Source organism: Ipomoea nil, unplaced genomic scaffold, assembly GCF_001879475.1.
Source record: "Ipomoea nil cultivar Tokyo-kokei standard unplaced genomic scaffold, Asagao_1.1 scaffold3030, whole genome shotgun sequence".
In the NCBI taxonomy this organism is placed as follows: Eukaryota; Viridiplantae; Streptophyta; class Magnoliopsida; order Solanales; family Convolvulaceae; genus Ipomoea; species Ipomoea nil.
The window spans coordinates 245,095-264,124 of NW_017619458.1; the positions used below are offsets into that span (position 1 = coordinate 245,095).

A 19,030-nucleotide genomic window follows, 5' to 3' on the forward strand; every position below is an offset into this window, starting at 1 on the left:
TGTAAATACAATCGATGATATTATGTATTCTTTTTTTTTTTTTTCAAAATGATATAATTGCTATATATCTAGACAAAAAATATATCCTCTATACAAATGAATTTGGATAGTAATTATATCATTAATAACACAAATCCATTGTGTGCAACGCACAGGTGAAAATACTAGTTTTGTTTAATTTTAGAACCCATTTTAGTACTAGAAAACATTAGTTTCATAAGGAATATGAATAAAATCATAATTTCATAACAAACCTAAATATAATTTATGAATATAATAAATTAACGAAATGTATTTGTAATTAAAATATTATCACAATAATAAAAAGATTCTAATATTACTAGTGTCTCCTATATAGGTTAACTCACTTGTATGTTATTGGTTCTATTACACTATAGTATCTGTTCATATACTATCTCAACCTACTGAAACACAAAGAACCAATAACGCCTCCAGTGAGACTCGAACTCACAACTTTCCAAATGAAAGACCAACTCGGGTACCATTAGACCATATAGTCTTGGTAAGAACTTGCATATCTAGTCTAGTGATTAACATACAACATATTCAATAACTAGAAACTATTCCTGGATAACAACAACTCATGAAATCACTTTTCACAAGCTCACATGTTTGCATACATCAAAATTTTATGCAATAAACAATTAATGGTAATTTTCTAATTATTTATCTTTTAGAAGAAACGAATAGTATGCTGTTGATTGAAATTTTTGTTGACTTTTTGACTTTTTTTTTTAAAGCAACAACGATTAAGCAAAATATGTGCGACTATTTTCCCAACCACTTTGGAATGAAAATCTTTGTCAAACTCCCAATCAAGTCTTTCCTAAGTTGCATAGATGTTTGCCTGTCATGAAAAGATGTGATCAAAAGTCAAGAATTCATCTCCAAACACTTGATCAATGTCAAACTTGAGGATGAGGATCATAATTCATGCCTTCTTGTGCATTGATGTTGAAACCAAGGCCAGCAAAACTCATATTTTTATGAAGAAAATAATCGCCCTATGGATATACTTGCTAAGTTAAACAACCTTTTCGTACCTAAAAAGAAAATTTTCAAATTGTTGGTACTAGTAATGGCCTATTATGCCATTTTGATAATCTTTGCAATTGTTATGATAATGTGATTGTTTGGAATCCACTCGTGGGAAAATCTATGTATATTCCACGGTCAAACATTACTTGCTATTCTTGTTACAATGGTCATTGATTTGGGTTTAGTTATGATTCGATTGAGAAGTACTATAAAGTGGTTAGTATTATATGCATGGAGAATGATAAGCATGTGGTTTAGATTTTTAAAGGTAAGCACATACACATAGGGGAACATAAGCGACAAGGTACTTGAGCACTTTAATTTCTTGACCAATGGCCAAGTATATTTAAGTGGGTCACTGCATTGGATTGGAAAGGTTAAAGCTAATAACAACAATATGGTAAGAAATAAGATTGTATTATTTGATGTGCATGAGGAGAGCTTCCATGAGATTGAGTTACCTATAATGTTGGTTACATATCCACATAAAATGCAAGTTGCGGTATACATGGGATCAATGGCTATTGTTTTGGATGAAGCTGTGGAATTTCTATATGGACAATGACAGAGTATGGTAATGTGGAATTATGAACGAACAAATTTGTACTTATTGTTCCCTGATCGGCTGACTGTGTTGTGAATTTAAGGGGAATGGTGAGATTTTAAGTATGAGAATAAATGGAGATTTCTACCATTTTAAGCCCATAGCAAAACGATACACCTTGTTCACACAACATGTATTGATAGTTTGCCAATTCTGGTTGTCGTTCTATGCAACTTCTTATTTAAAAACTTTAGTTTTTATTGATAAGGGTCTTGAGTTTTCTGATATTGCTACTATAGAATAACTTATTTGCTACAATGTGTTCTTCTGCAGTAGCAATATCAGAAAACTTAGGACCCTTATCAATAAAAGCTAAATTTTCCAAATAAGGAGTAACATAGAGTCGCAACTAGAATTGGCAAATAGAGAATACATGTTAATCTAAAAAAAGTTGAATCTTTATGTTATGGAGTTATAATTGTACAAATCCTCATTTCTCCTCATACTTAAAATCTCACCATTCCTCTTAAATCCGCAACACGACGACTTGGTCAGGGAACAATAAATACAAATTTGTTCGTTCCATGACTCACACTATCATACTTTATCATTTTGCATATAGAAACTTTCATAACTTCATCCAAAACAATAGGCAATAATCCCATGTATGCTACAACATGCATTTCATGCGAATATATATGTAGCCAACGTTTAAGGTAACTCCATCCCATGGAAGCTCTACACATGCACATCAAATAAAAAATCGTATTTCTTGTAATACTGTTGTGACTAGCCTTAACCTTTCGAAGCCAATGCATTGACCCACATAGATATACTTGGTCATTGGTCAAGAAATTAAAGTGTACACATGCCATGTCACTTATGTTATCCCATGTGGGCGTGCTTACCTTTAAAATCTCAACCACATGGTTAGCATTCTCCATGCATATAATACTAACAACTTTATAGTCCTTATCAACCAAATCATAACAAAACCCAAACCAATTGTTATTGCAGTAGCATGAATAGCAAGTAATGTTTGGTGGTGGAAGGTGCATAGATTTTTCCACGACTGGATTCCAAACAATCACATTACCATAATAACTTCGAAGGTTATCAGGAAGGCATAATAGGTCATTAAAGTACCAAAAATTTGAAATGTTTTGTTTTTAGGTCTGAAAGGGTAGTTTAACTCAACAAGTATATTCATAGGTCGATTATTTTTTGTTTTTCATAAAATGTGAATTTTGCTTGCATAGGGTTACAACATCTATGCACAAGACAAACAAGAATTGTGAGCCTCACTCTCAAGTTTGAAGTTGAGGTGTTTGGAGATGAATTCTTAGACTACTGATCATATCTTTCTATGACTGACAAACACAACTAGGATGGGCTTGATTGGGATTTTGACAACAAATTTTATGTCTAAGTGGTTGGGCAAATAGTCAGGCATATTTAACTTAACCCTTGTTGCAATATAAAAAAAAAATAAAAATAAAAAAAAGTCAACAAAAACCTTAATCAATAATATATTATTATTTTTCTTCTATAAGAAAAATAATTACTCAATTACCATTAATGGTTTAGCGCATAAAAATTTGATATAAAACATGTGAACGTTATTGCCATTGAAGAATAATTTTTAGATATAGAATATGTTAGATGTTAATCACTAGATATGCAAGTTCTTTAATAAGCTAGTTAAACTTACTATAAAGGAAACACTAGTAATACATTAGATTCTTCATTTTGTTGTGGTAGTGTTTTAATTACAAATACAATTCCTAATTTATTATATTTATAAACTATATCTAGATTTTTTCTTTATGAAATTATGATTTTATTCATATTCCTTCAATTCTGAAACTAATTTTTTAGTATTAAAATGGGGTTTAAAAATTAATAATTAAGCATATAGAAAAAAATTGAATTTTCTTTTTTAATATTTAATTAAAAAAAAAAACAAATCATTTTATTAACAAAAAGAAAAGAGAAAATAACGTGTTGACCTTCCTTTAAGAAGCAAAATAACAATTTATAGAAGGGGAATAAACCACTTCTTTACAAGATACATGAACAAAAAGTCGAATCATGTACTTTTAAACTTTGAAATGGCACCTGTGTTAAATTTAAATTTGCATACAAAATTTTAAATTAATTTTTTTATTAGTTAATTTTGTGTATAATTTGAATCTTATTAAACATTTCTGGCAGAAAATTTATTAAAAACGTGGCAATCAAAATTTCAAACATAAACAATTTTCTAATTGTAGTTGAAGTGGGTTGTGTGTTGTGGCACAAACAAAAACATATGAAAAGTTCTAACGTTGGTTGCGTATATACACAAACATCAACTCTTAAACATATGAAATTTCATAATTTTGCGTGTGAAATTTTAAATTCTAAAATTTTACCTGTGTGAATCCAAGGTTGTGCGACTTTTAATCTGCCAGATGATCGGCTGGAGCTGGCGCCAAGAGAGTTTAGAGACAGGCAGAACACTGGCTCTTTACAAGGCATGGGAATGGTAGTACAACAATACAATGGTGGGTTTAATTCATTTCCTGGTCTCCTCTTTCCCGGGGGAAATTGAAGCTTAACACGGATGGGGCTAGAAACATGAGCTCGGGGTTAACTAGTGCAGGGAATTAGCCTTATTCGGGATTATGAGGGGTGATGGATTTGTGGATTTACTGTAAAGATCGGGTCTTTCACCAACTTTACAGCAGAACTTTGGGACTTTAGGGAGGGTCGTCTCAGATTGACAAAGGACATCGGGTCTAGGATGTGGATGTGGAATTTGATTCAGAAGCATAGTTAAAACCCTCACGGGGTCGGAGGAGGCCAGATAGGAAATGGCCCGCTCCTCATGGATTGCAAACAAGTGCTCAAAGCATGGCAAATAGGAACATCTAACATACATTGAGAGAAGGGAATCCGTGTTTTGATTACCCGGCTAACTTGGACCAAACTAAAGATTGGGGTGGCACAATTTTGGAGCAACAGTCCAACGAGTTGAGAAATCTTCTAGCAAGAGACTAGGCAGGTGTGACAACAATTAAGAAGAGTTAGATATATATAGATCTAGGGATCGGACTTGAGCGCCCCTCCCTATCATCTATGAAAAAAGATATGATTTTACATTCTAATGATGTGTAAGTTGACACTCTATTATGGTAAAATAAAACAGCTATTTTTATTTCCAAATGGGGTTATTTATTCTTGTTACATAAATTTAAATATAGAAAAAAATAAAAATTTCTTCTTTAGCATTAATAAATTTAGGGGGCCCTAATTTCCATTCATTTAATGCTATACACTAAGAGAATTTTTATTTTTTATTATCTAAATGTAAGGCAATATATATATCAAATTATATCGTGAACCAGGTTCTAAATTGATGTTGTTTTGTTTAAATTAGGGTCACCTTTTTTTTTTTCCTCCTTTGACCAATATTAACCTTTGCAATAAGCTCATAATTAGTTAACTATAAATATATCATGTGAAATAATATTAATATTTTTTAAGTTCATAATATGTGAAGTGTTGGTAAATAAACTACGAGACTTCATTTTGGACTAGGATCCACCGACCGGTGGACCCTCGTCCACAATATAACAATTGGCAACATATGCACCTCCTAGGGTTTAGTTGTATAATAGTCGTTCTTGAACGGAATATTCTAATTTTAATTTTTTTATGTTTAAAATTAATATTAAATTTTATTTCATTTTTATGGTAGAAAACTTACAACATGTTTGGTTCACGGAATGAATTTGGAGGGAATAAGAATGGTATTCCAAAGGGAATGGAATAGATAAGAAATAAAATATGAATTGTATTATTATTATTATTATTATTATTATTATTATTATTATTATTATTATTATTATTATTATTATTATTATTATTATTATTATTATTATTATTATTATTATTATTATTATTATTATTATTATTATTATTATTATTATTATTATTTTGTATAAGGGTATTTATGCCTTTAAAACCTATTCCATTTCTATATCTTTAACCAACCAAATACTGGAATACAAATACAATAATACAATTCATATTTTATTCCTTACCTATTCCATTCCCTTTGGAATACCATTCATATTCCCTCCAAATTCATTCCGTGAACCAAACGTGTTGTAAATTTTCTACCATAAAAATGAAATAAAATTTAATATGAATTTTAAACATAAAAAAATTAAAATTAGAATATTACGTTCAAGAACGACTATTATACAGCTTTAAACCCTAGGAGGTGCATATGTTGCCAATTGTTATATTGTGGATGAGGGTCCACCGGTCGGTGGATCCTAGTTCAAAATGACTTCTCGTAGTTTATTTACCTACACTTCACATATTATGAAGTTAAAAAATATTATATTATTTCACATGATATATTTATAGTTAACTAATTATAAGCTTTTTGCAAAGGTTGATATTGGTCAAAAGAAAGAAAAAAAAAGTGACCATAATTTAAACAAAAAAACATCAATTTAGAACCTGGTTCACGATATAATTTGATATATATATATATATATATATATATATATATATATATATATATATATTGCCTTACATTTAGAAAATAAAAAATAAAAATTCTCTTAGTGTATTGCATTAAATGAAAAGAAATTAGGGTCCCCTAAATTTATTAATGCTAAAGAAGAAATTTTTATTTTTTTCTATATTTAAATTTATGTAACAAGAATAAAATAACCCCATTTAGAAATTAAAATAGCTGGTTTGTTTTACCATAATAGAGTGTCAACTTACACATCATTAGAATGTAAAATCATATCTTTTTTCATAGATTATATGGAGGGGCGCTCAAGTCCCTAGATCTATATATATCGAACTCTGCTTAATTCTTGCCAGCCTAGTCTCTTGCTAGAAGCTAGATTTCTCAACTCCTTCGACTGTTGTTCCAAAATTGTGCCAAGTTAGCCGGGTAATCAAAACACGGATTCCCTCCTCTTAACGCATGTGAGATGATCCTATTTGCCATGCTCTGAGCACTTGTTTGCAATCCATGAGGAGCGGGCCATCTCCTATCTGGCCTCCTCGACCCCGTGAGGGCTTTAATCAGGCTTCTAAATCAACTTCCACATTCACCTCCTAGACCCCATGTCCTTTGTCAATCTGAGACAACCCTCCCTAAAGCCCCAAAGTTCTTGCTGTAAAGTTGGTGAAAGATCTGATGTTTACAATAAATCCACAAATCCATCACCCCTCATGATCCCAAATAAGGCTAATTCCCTGCACTAATTAACCCCGAGCTCATGTTTCTTGCCCCATCCGTGTTAAGCTTCAATTTCCCCCGGAAGGAAGAGACCAGTAAATTAAACCCACCATTTTATTGTTGTACCATTCCCATGCCTTGTAAAGAGCCAGTGTTCTGCCTGTCTCTAAACTCTCTTGGCGCCAGCTCCAGCCGACCGTCCGGCAGATTCACACAGGTAAAATTTTAGAATTTAAAATTTCACACCCAGAATTATGAAATTTCATATGTTTAAGAGTTGATATTTGTGTATATACGCAACCAACGTTAGAATTTTTCATATGTTTTTGTTTGTGCCACAACACACAACCCACTTCAACTACAATTAGAAAATTGTTTATGTTTGAAATTTTGATTGTTTATTTGTTATTTTTAGTTACAAGTTATAATGTTTAATGGTTAATTTTTTTTTTATTTTTTTTTTATGAAAAGAAATTTGATGTTCAAATGTTATTTTTATTTACAAGTTAAAATGTTTTATTAATATTTTTTATGATGTAAAATTTATTCATTAATTGGTTGCGTATATAACTTAATTTGGACAATTCATCTAGATAGAAAGGAACACAAAATAATAATAATAATAATAATAATAATAATAATAATAATAATAATAATAATAATAATAAATAAATAAATAAATAAATAAATAAAAACATGAGGTGCCATTTCAAAGTTTAAAAGTACATGATTCGGCTTTTTGTTCATGTATCTTGTAAAGAAGTGGTTTATTCCCCTTCTATAAATTGTTATTTTGCTTCTTAAAGGAAGGCCAACACATTATTATCTCTTTTCTTTTTGTTAATAAAATGATTTGTTTTTTTTTTTAATTAAATATTAAACAAGAAAATCCAATTTTTTCTATATGGTCCATTATTAATTTTTAAAACCCGGCCCATTTTAATACTAAAAAATTAGTTTCAGAAGGAATATGAATAAAATCATAATTTCATAAAAAAAAAAATCTAGATATAGTTTATAAATATAATAAATAAGGAATTGTATTTGTAATTAAAACACTACCACTCCAAAATGAAGAATCTAATGTATTACTAGTGTTGGTTAAGTAGCTTATTAAAGAACTTGCATATCTAGTGATTAACATCTAACAAATTCTATATCTAAAAATTATTCTTCAATAGCAACAACTCGTGAAATAACTTTTCACACGTTCACATGTTTTATATCAAATTTTTATGCACTAAACCATTAATGGTAATTGTGTAATTATTTTTCTTTTAGAAGAACAAAATAATATATTATTGATTAAGGTTTTTTGTTGACTTTTTTGACTTATTTTTTTTTTTTTTATGCAACAAGGATTAAGTTAAGTATGCCTGACTATTTGCCCAACCACTTAGACATAAAATTTTTTGTCAAAATCCCAATCAAGTCCATCCTTAGTTCCACATGTGTTTGCTGGTCATGGAAAGATATGATCAATAGTCTAAGAATTCATCTCCAAACACCTCAACTTCAAACTTGAGAGTGAGGCTCACAATTCTTGTTGTCTTGTGGATAGATGTTGTAACCCTACGAAAGAAAAATTCACATTTTATGAAAAGCAAAAAATAATCATCCTATGGATATACTTGTTGAGTTAAACTACCCTTTCAGACCTAAAAATAAAACATTTCAAATTTTTGGTACTTTTAATGGCCTATTATGCCTTCCTGATAATCTTCGAAGTTATTATGATAATGTGATTGTTTGGAATTCACTCGTAGGAAAATCTATGCACCTTCCACCACCAAATGTTACTTGCTATTCGTGCGACTACAATAACAATTGGTTTGGGTTTTGTTATGATTTGGTTGATAAGGACTATAAAGTTGTTAGTATTATATGCCTGGAGAATGCTAACCATGTGGTTGAGATTTTAGAGGTAAGCATGCCCACATGGGATAACATAATTGACAGGGCACTTGTACACTTTAATTTCTTGAACGATGACCAAGTATATCTATGTGGGTCAATGCGTTGGATTCGAAAGGTTAAGACTAATCACAACAGTATTCCAAGAAATACGATTTTTTATTTGATGTGCATGTGTAGAGCTTCCACGGGATGGAGTTACCTTAAATGTTGGCTACGTATATGTCCGCATAAAATGCATGTTGTAGCATACATAGGATTATTGCCTATTGTTTTGGATGAAGTTATGAAAGTTTCTATATGGAAAATGATAAAGTATGGTAGTGTGGAGTCATGGAACAAACAAATTTGTATTTAATATTCCCTGACCAAGTCGTCGTGTTGTGGATTTAAGAGGAATTGTGAGATTTCAAGTATGAGAAGAAATGAGGATTTGTACAATTATAACTCTATAACATAAAGATTCAACTTTTTTTAGACAACATGTGTATTCTCAGTTTGTCAATTCTGGATGCCACTCTATGCTACTCCTTATTTGGAAAATTTAGCTTTTACTGATAAGGGTCCTAAGTTTTCTGATATTGCTAATGCAGAAGAACACATTGTTGCAAATATGTTCTTCTTTAGTAGCAATATCAGAAAACTCAAGACCCTTATCAATAAAAACTAAAGTTTCTAAATAAGGAGTTGCATAGAACGACAACCAGAATTGGCGAACTATCAATACATGTTGTCTGAATCTGCTATGGGCTTAAAATGGTAGAAATCCACATTTATCCTCATACTAAAAATCTACCCATTTCTCTTAAATTCAAAACATAGTCACCTGGTCGGGGAACAATAATTACAAATTTGTTCGTTCCATAACTCCACATTACCATACTCTGTCATTGTCCATATAGAAATTCCATAGCTTCATCCAAAACAATAGCCAATGATCCCATGTATACCGCAACTTGCATTTTATGTGGATATGTAGCCAACGTTATAGGTAACTCAATCTCATGGTAGCTCACCTCATGCACATCAAATAATACAATCTTATTTCTTACAATATTGTTGTTATTAGCCTTAACCTTTCCAATCCAATGCAGTGACCCACTTAAATATACTTGGCCATTGGTCAAGAAATTTAAGCGCTCAAGTACCCTGTCACTTATGTTTTCCCATGTGTATGTGCTTACCTTTAAAAATCTAAACCACATGCTTATCATTCTCCATGCATATAATACTAACCACTTTATAGTACTTCTCAATCGAATCATAACTAAACCCAAATCAATGATCATTGTAACAAGAATAGAAAGTAATGTTTGACCGTGAAATATACATTGATTTTCCCACGAGTGGATTCCAAACAATCACATTATCATAACAATTGCAAAAATTATCAGAATGGCATAATAGGCCATTACTTGTACCAACAATAATATGAAAATTTTCTTAGACTTTGATGAATACTTGATTCGATTAATAAGTAATAACTAAAAATTTTATAAAATTTCAGTTAACAGCTTATTTGGTTCGAAACTATCGATTAACTATATTTTAAATAAATAAATAATGTAAAATATTTAAAACTAAATGACCCTAAAATCTTTCAGCCTTCGCCCTTCAGCCCTGCTACTCAGCCGTCTCTCCACCCTCCACTCTCCACTCTCCACCGCGATTCTCCAATCTCCACTCAGCTCCATCGGCGGCCAGCCTTAGTCTTTTCCTTCTGGCGTCTGCTACTCTGCTCTACGGCTACTCTTCTAGAGGAATAGCATTTCGTTTCCCTTCGGAATTTCTAACCCGCAAAGGCCCAAACCAAACCAAACATCAGAGGTGAGGGTTTCTGTTACATGTAGAACATGCAACAAGTGAAATCTTTCGAGCAGATTTCTAGCTCCGGGTCTGTATTCGAGTCACAGACAAAACTCCAAGATGAAAATAAAATAAAACTTCTTTATTATGAGATGATATTAGCCATACAAGAGGTTCCTTAAATACTATTTAGCCTAACGGCTCATTCCATAATTTTAGCTTTAGGATATGGTAAATAGATATGCAGAAGGTAATAAATAATATGTAGAATATTCTCTAATAATAGTGGTAATCTTGGTTCCCTGCTTTCCTTATGTTGCGAGTGGAGCGTCGCAATCTTCTCTCCTCGCGGCTGGATTCATTTTGCTGGTAATCTTCTTGTTGATCTTGCCTATCTTCCATTAGTTGATGGTCATTACTCCTTGATCCTTGATCTGCCATCGTAACACTCGCTCCCTCATCAACAACCACCTTGTCCGCAAGGTGGAGGTCTTGATACCATTTTTGAAATTCCTGTTCTGGTATCCATGTTGCGTTTTCTGGAGACTCCCCTTCCCATTGAACTAACAGTTGTGAGTTTGGTTGTCCCTGCCTTAGAACCACACGCCGACTACAAACTGCTACTGGTTTTGAAATAGGGTGATGACCCTGAAATTCTTCTGGAAGTTGGTAAATCTTGGATGGAGCTTCGCCGTAGAATTTCTTTAGCATGGACACATGGAATACGGGATGCACCCTTGCTGATGGGGGCAATTCCAACAGATACGCTACATCTCCTACTCTTTCTGTGACTGTAAAAGGGCCATAATAACGTCTTGCAAGTTTCTGTGATACCCGTTGTGCAACAGATTTTTGACGATATGGTTGAAGTCGGATGAACACTTTTTCTCCCACGTCAAAATGAACCTCTCTCCGTCCTGCATCTGCTCGTTGCTTCATACGATGCTTTGCTTCTTGAAGATTGGATTTCAAAATTCGAAGGAGTTCTGTTCTCTCTTTTAGCCAATCATCTACTGCTTGGACCATAGAAGAATCTTTCTTATAAGTTGGAATCTGAGATGGTTTTCGGCAATAAACAGCCTGATAAGGAGTCATTTTTATAGCACTATGAAGACTTGTGTTGTAGCTGTACTCTGCCCAACTCAAATATGCCATCCATTGGGTTGGTTTTTCATGCGTAAATGCTCGGAGATATTGCTCGAGTCCGCGATTCACCACCTCTGATTGACCGTCTGTTTGTGGGTGATAAGCGGTGCTACGCTTCAACTTGGTACCACTTCGTTCAAACAATTCGGACCAAAATTTGCTCATAAAGACGCGATCTCTGTCAGAAATAATAATTGTAGGAAATCCATGTAATTTGACAAATATATCAATGAACAATATGGCTGATTTTTGGGCTGTGAAATTTGATCCCAATGCCCCAAAGTGTGCATATTTACTTAAGGTGTCAACAACAACCATTATTACCGAGCATCCCTGGGAGGTTGGTAAGCCTGTGATAAAGTCCATGGTAACTGTATCCCATATCTGTGAGGGAATTTGCAAGGGATGCAATAATCCCGCAGGAGCCTGAGTTGAGTACTTGGTCTGCTGGCAAACAAGACATGAGGCTACAAACTTATCCACATCGTTCTTCATTTTATGCCAATAAAAAGTTGTAGCCAACCGAGCAAATGTACGGGCTGCTCCTTCATGTCCGGCCATTGGGGTGGTGTGAAATTCTTGGAGCAAGATTGATTTGAGGTGAGAATTGGAGGAGATAAAATAACAATTTTTGAAAAGCAAGATACCATCGTTAACATGCACATGTTGGATGCTTTCTCCTTGATTTATGCGCTGGTGCAGCTTAAGCAAATCAGGTTGACGCAGATTATCTTCTCTAATAATGTCTAAGAGTTGTACCTTAGAAATAGAGATGAGGTTGTAGAAGGCACCTTGGAACAATTGGATTTCACTCTCTGGTACTCGCGATAAGGCATCTGCTGCTTTATTGGAAGCTCCGGTTTTGTACTCTATTCGAAACGAAAATCCCAGTAGCTTGCGAACATAAACTTGCTGATCTGGAGTGTGCATAAACTGTTGTACCAATTCCTTTAAACTTTTGTGGTCTGTGCGAATAATGAAAAATTGACCGAGCAAATATTGGCGCCATTTATACACTGATTCAACTATAGCATATAATTCCCTATTATATGTTGATTGTGCGCGCATGCGGGGTCCAAGCTTTTTGCTAAAATATGCTATAGGTTGATCCTCCTGCATTAATACTGCTCCCACTCCTACATCTGAGGCATCGGTCTCCACAATAAAAAGCTTAGTGAAATCTGGTAAGCGCAATACCGGTGCCGTTGTCATAGCTGTCTTGAGGCCAATAAAAGCATTAGCCGCATCCTTTGTCCACGGGAAGTTATCTGTACGTAAAAGGTCTGTTAAAGGTGCTGCAATTTTTGCATATCCTTGTATAAAACGTAGATAGTATCCGGTGAGGCCCAAAAATCCCCGCAGTTGCTTTTGATTAGTGGGCTCTGGCCATGCTACCATGGCTTCTACTTTTGATGGATCAGCGTGAATCCCTGCAGCATCCACAATGTGACCTAAATAATCCACCTATGCTTGACAAAATCTGCACTTTGAAAGCTTAACAAAAAAATAGTGAGATGCCAAACATTCAAAAACCATGCGAAGGTGTATTAAATGATCGTCAAGTGATGTACTATAGATAAGAATATCATCAAAGAAAACAATAACAAACTTTCGGAGGAATGGCGTAAAAATCCTGTTCATGGTAGCTTGAAAAGTGGAAGGGGCATTTGTAAGACCAAAGGGCATGACCACAAACTCATAATGGCCCTCATGAGTTCGGAATGCCGTCTTATAGATGTCTTGGTTATGAATCCGAATTTGATGATACCCGGCCGTGAGATCCAACTTTGAGAATAGTGAAGCGCCCCCTAGCTCATCAAATAACTCATCAATTGTTGGGATGGGAAAATTGTCACGGATGGTGACAACATTTAGTGCTCGATAATCTACACAGAAACGGTATGTACCATCCTTTTTCTTTACCAGTAAAACGGGAGAAGAAAATGGGCTTTGGCTAGGTCGGACTAAGCCTTGCTGCAACATTTCCTTTACTAACTTCTCTATTTCTGATTTTTGGAAGTGGGGATAGCGATACGGACGAACATTAACTGGTTTAGACCCGGGAAGCAAATGGATTATGTGATCTAAGTCACGGTGAGGTGGCAACTCTTGAGGTGGTTGAAAAATGGTGCAGAAGCTCAATATCAATTCGGCCGCTTCCTTTGGAATGTCATGAGGTAACTCCATTGAGAGAGTGGTATCCGGAAGATCCTGGTTTCTTGTGGATTCTATGTAAAATAGCTCATAGAGCTTGTGAACATTATTTGACTCTGTTATAGCTTGAAGTTGATTGAAGGTGATTTGCTGTACCGAGCTTGCATGGTCCCCCGTTAGACAAATATGTTGTCCATTCCATAAGAATTCCATAGAGAGATGAGCATAGTCATGAGTTATCTTCCCCAACTGTTGTAGCCACTGTACCCCTAAAACAACATCGGGGCCTTGAATCGGTAATACAAAAAGGTCGATAGGAAATATTGTACCTTGCATCTGAATTGGGACTTGAGGATAACGAACTCTACAATGAAGGGAGTCACCATTTCCAATGTATACGTTGAATTTTTCAATGGTTTCGGTAGGAAGGTGCAATTTTTCTACAGCTGAGGGTTGGATAAAATTGTGAGTGCTTCCTCCGTCAACCAGAATCTGTATCCTTTGACCGTGAATATCACCCCAGAAACGAAGAGACCTTGGTGTATTCATTCCAGACATTGAGTTTAGTGTAGAAATATCTGCTGTGATGAGCATAGCCTCTGTGAACTGGTCATCTTGTGGTGTTACTTCTTCCTGACAGACTTGGTCATCTTCTTCCATTCCTAATAACATTAAAAATCTACTTTGACATCGATGAGAATTTGACCATTTTTGGTCGCAATTATAACATAATCCTTTGCTTCGTTTATCCCGTATTTCCGCTGAAGATAGACGTCTAATCGGAAGGTCTGGAATAGGACGTCCAGTGGTTGCCGTGGGGCTTGGGCGTTGGACTGGTTGAGGCATGGTGACAGTGGCTGGACGTGTAGGAGGCTGATGATTGGAGTATGGGCGATGCGGAGCAGAAACAGCAGTTGGACGTGAAGTCCATCTTGGTGTAGATAGTAACAACTCATATTTGCTTTCATATGTTTTTGCCAGTGAAAAAGCTTCCTCCAGGGACGTAGGTTTGGCCAACAGTAAATCTTGCTGTAACTCATGTTTTAATCCTGCAATAAACATTGAAATAAGGACGGCTTCAGATATGCCTGACACCTTATTTAACAGTTTCTCAAAGCTAGCGCGATAATCTGCAACTGTGCTCGTTTGAGTAAGTTTGGAGAGTTGTCCTTGATAGTCCACTAGTTGTGATGGCCCAAAACGAAGTTTAATTTTATCCGTGAAATCTGCCCAATTACCTAATAATTGGTTGTTTTTCAACCAACGATACCATTCTGATGCATCGTCTTCCATAGAAAATGCCGTGATTTGCACCCTATATATGTCAGAGATACCATAAAACTCATAATATTCATTAATCTTAAAAAGCCATAAGGGTCTGTACCACTGAACTTAGGGAGTTCTAGTCGTAAGCCATTGATATGTTGGGACGGAACTTGAGTGTTGGACATAAGTCACATAACAGGAGAACCGTGAGATGGTGGTGGAAATTGAGATGATTGCCCAGGCTGTATAGGATATTGTGGTGGCCTCTGCAAACCCCGTCTGATGTCTTCTACCGATAAGGCCAATGCTTGCACTGTCTGAGCAAGGTTGTGGACTGTGATGGTGAGCTGGTTGTTTGCCACCGATTGTTGTTCCATTTGGGTACGAATGTCCGCCATGGACGTATCCGTGGAGTCGGAAGGGATGTGTTCAGCCATGAAAGCACCAATATTACATGTAGAACATGCAACAAGTGAAATCTTTCGAGCAGATTTCTAGCTCCGGGTCTGTATTCGAGTCACAGACAAAACTCCAAGATGAAAATAAAATAAAACTTCTTTATTATGAGATGATATTAGCCATACAAGAGGTTCCTTAAATACTATTTAGCCTAACGGCTCATTCCATAATTTTAGCTTTAGGATATGGTAAATAGATATGCAGAAGGTAATAAATAATATGCAGAATATTCTCTAATAATAGTGGTAATCTTGGTTCCCTGCTTTCCTTATGTTGCGAGTGGAGCGTCGCAATCTTCTCTTCTCGCGGCTGGATTCATTTTGCTGGTAATCTTCTTGTTGATCTTGCCTATCTTCCATTAGTTGATGGTCATTACTCCTTGATCCTTGATCTGCCATCGTAACAGTTTCTGTCACTTTTCCCCCAATCTCTATTTTCTCCGCAACTCTTAGTTTCCTAATTTCGTTTTATTTACGATATATTAAATTTACAGTTGAAGAATATAAGGATTTTAGCTTTTGATTTCGGGTGATCCATCAATTTAATGGGTCGACGTCAGCTAATCAAAACCACCGTAGCGGGTGCAAGTAGGGATTTAATAAGTCTTCTGCCGGTAGAGGTAAAGCACAGAATTTTGGAGTGTTTGCCCATCCGAGGCGTCGCCAGAATTGCTCTACTCTCAACCCACTGGAATGATGTTTGGTTGCAGCATGGGAGTCTTGCGTTCGATTGTGACTTCACATATAGTGTCGAACAGGGCCACGGTGATGAAGGCAGAACGCTCTTTGACATAATAAATAATAATATCATTTCCCGTGCTGGACCGGTTAAGAAATTTACTCTACAGATTGGTAATTATTATCCTGTGCGACAGTCTGATTTCAATAGGTTGTGCCTTTTTCTATCAAGAAATGGTGTGGACGAGCTTAACATATGTCTTTTTAATTGTGGATAAGATGAATATAAGCTGGCCATTTTGTATACTCTCGTGCCGGACAATTAAGCAATTGAGTGTCGAAAGTCCCTTTATTGATTTGCCCGTAAATAATGTTGGTGGCATATTTTCCAATATCACTTCATTATTTTTCCAGGATGTTGAATTTAGACACACTGTTAATGGAACTGCCTCTAGTATTAGTATTCCTAACCTTGAGAAGCTGGCTTTCCAATTTTGTGGAGGGATTAATAAATTTTAGATCAGCACTCCAAAACTTGAAATGTTGTCTGTTCGTAATTCTGTGCATGATGTGGTTGACTCAAGATGGTTGACACCACATTTGAAAACAATTAAGGCTCTTTGGTTGTGTGGCTCTTCCTTGTGGGTGAGAATCTAATCTGCCTCATTTTACTTTATGCAAATGCATGGCTTCCTTCTGGCTTGTTAAAGTTCTTACTTTATTTTTTCTTTCTTTATTACCATCATTCAAGTACTGGGGATGAGTGAAGTATGTTGTATCCGCACTACTTGGAGATTTATTGCAGTTGCAAACAAAGATACATCCATAAAGTAAGAACTTTAACAAGCCAGAAAGAAGCCATGCATTTGCATAAAGTAAAATGAGGCAGATTAGATTCTCACCCACAAGGAAGAGCCACACAACCAAAGAGCCTTAATTGTTTTCAAATGTGGTGTCAACCATCTTGATTCAACCACATCATGCACAAAATTACGAACAGACAACATTTCAAGTTTTGGTGTGCTGATCTTAAATTTATTAATCCCTCCACAAAATTGGAAAGCCAGCTTCTCAAGGTTTGGAATACTAATACTAGAGGCAGTTTCATTAACAGTGTGTCTAAATTCAACATCCTGGAAAAATAATGAAGTGACATTGGAAAATATGCCACCAACATTATTTACGGGCAACAATAAAGGGACCTTCGACACTCAATTGCTTAATTGTCCGGCACGAGAGTATACAAAATGGCAGCTTATATTCATCCTCTCCACAATTAAAAAGACATATGTTAAGCTCCTCCACACCATTTCTTGATAGAAAAAAACACAACCTATTGAAATCAGACTGCCGCACAGGATAATAATTACCAATCTGTAGAGTAAATTTCTTAACCGGTCCAGCACGGGAAAGGAGAATATTATTTATTATGTCAAAGAGAGTTCTGCATTCATCATCGTGGCCCTGTTCGACACTATATGTGAAGTCACAATCGAACGCAAGACTCCCATGCTGTAACCAAACATCATTCCAGTGGGTTGAGAGTAGAGTAGTTCTGGCGACGTCTCGGATGGGCAAACACTCCAAAATTCTGTGCTTTACCTCTACCGGTAGAAGACTTATTAAATCCCTACTTGCACCCGCTACGATGGTTTTGATTAGCCGACGTCGACCCATTAAATTGATGGATCACCCGAAATCAAAAGCTAAAATCCTTCTATTCTTCAACTGTAAATTTAGTATATCGTAAATAAAACGAAATTAGGAAGCTAAGAGTTGGGGAGAAAACAGAGATTGGGGGAAAAGTGACAGAAACCCTCACCTCTGATGTTTGGTTTGGTTTGGGCCTTTGCGGGTTAGAAAAGCCGAAGGGAAACAGAATGCTATGTTGGAATTTGGGATTCGGATGTCGCAGACAGAAGTTTGCTGCTGTTTATGTAGCTGGACGAAGGTTGTGTATTTAGTAGAATAGTATCTGCGTCGTGTTGTATAAATACTCCCTTAAAAACATTTGCGACCAGGGAATCGTTGTTTTCGACAAGGCACACAGATACGCAGGATGGATCCTGCTTCTACAGCTCAGGCGTGAATTCGTAGATCAAGATGTATTGAAGGAGTTGGAAAAGGACATGTTATATACTGATAGCTACAACTGCCTCTTCCTTTCCAGCCATACAGAAGCGCTACAACTCAGGGGATGAAGAGGGATCACTGCAACACGTTCAAAGAACGTGTGTAGTGTGCGGACAAGGAGCAAGAGCAAAATTTTGACCACACCCCACCGCGCGTGCGAACCGAGCCGACGACGCGCGCGAGATCTCCCCTGGTTCCTTCTCCATAACACTTCAAACCTTAAGAAAAGATTTGGTGTTTAAATAGTGAGAAAAGGTGAGCTAGTCTTTCAATGTGGGACAAAAGTGCAAAACTAAGTATGCCTCTTTAAATGTTCCCAACAATCCCCCACACATTTAAGGTGGCTAGACTATACTCGACCAAACCTGAGCAATTACGGGAGCTAATTTCCATATCAGTGTGTAATACTTGAACTGACACGTAGTGGAATTAAGTAACTTTTTCCCGTGAGTGAACGGAATCTTGAACTCATCGGTTAATCGATTTTTGAACTTAACTGCACTCATTAGCTCTGTAATAAGTCCCTGTTCTGTCTATCTCTATGTAGACTTATAATCTGTCAAGTCTATCTCAGCATAGACCACCCATTATAGGCTACAGATTCAGTACTGTTCTCAA

General features: G+C 35.5%; 1 long non-coding RNA gene across 1 annotated transcript; it reads right to left on the reverse strand.

Moving 5' to 3' along the window:
* Window positions 1-399: 399 nt before the first annotated feature.
* On the reverse strand, window positions 400-18,166 carry LOC109163485. Its single transcript, XR_002051280.1, has 3 exons — window positions 18,102-18,166; window positions 17,182-18,007; window positions 400-412 (listed from the first exon to the last, which is right to left on the reverse strand). It is a non-coding gene; the product is annotated as an uncharacterized LOC109163485 (long non-coding RNA).
* Between the last annotated feature and the right edge of the window lie 864 nt (window positions 18,167-19,030).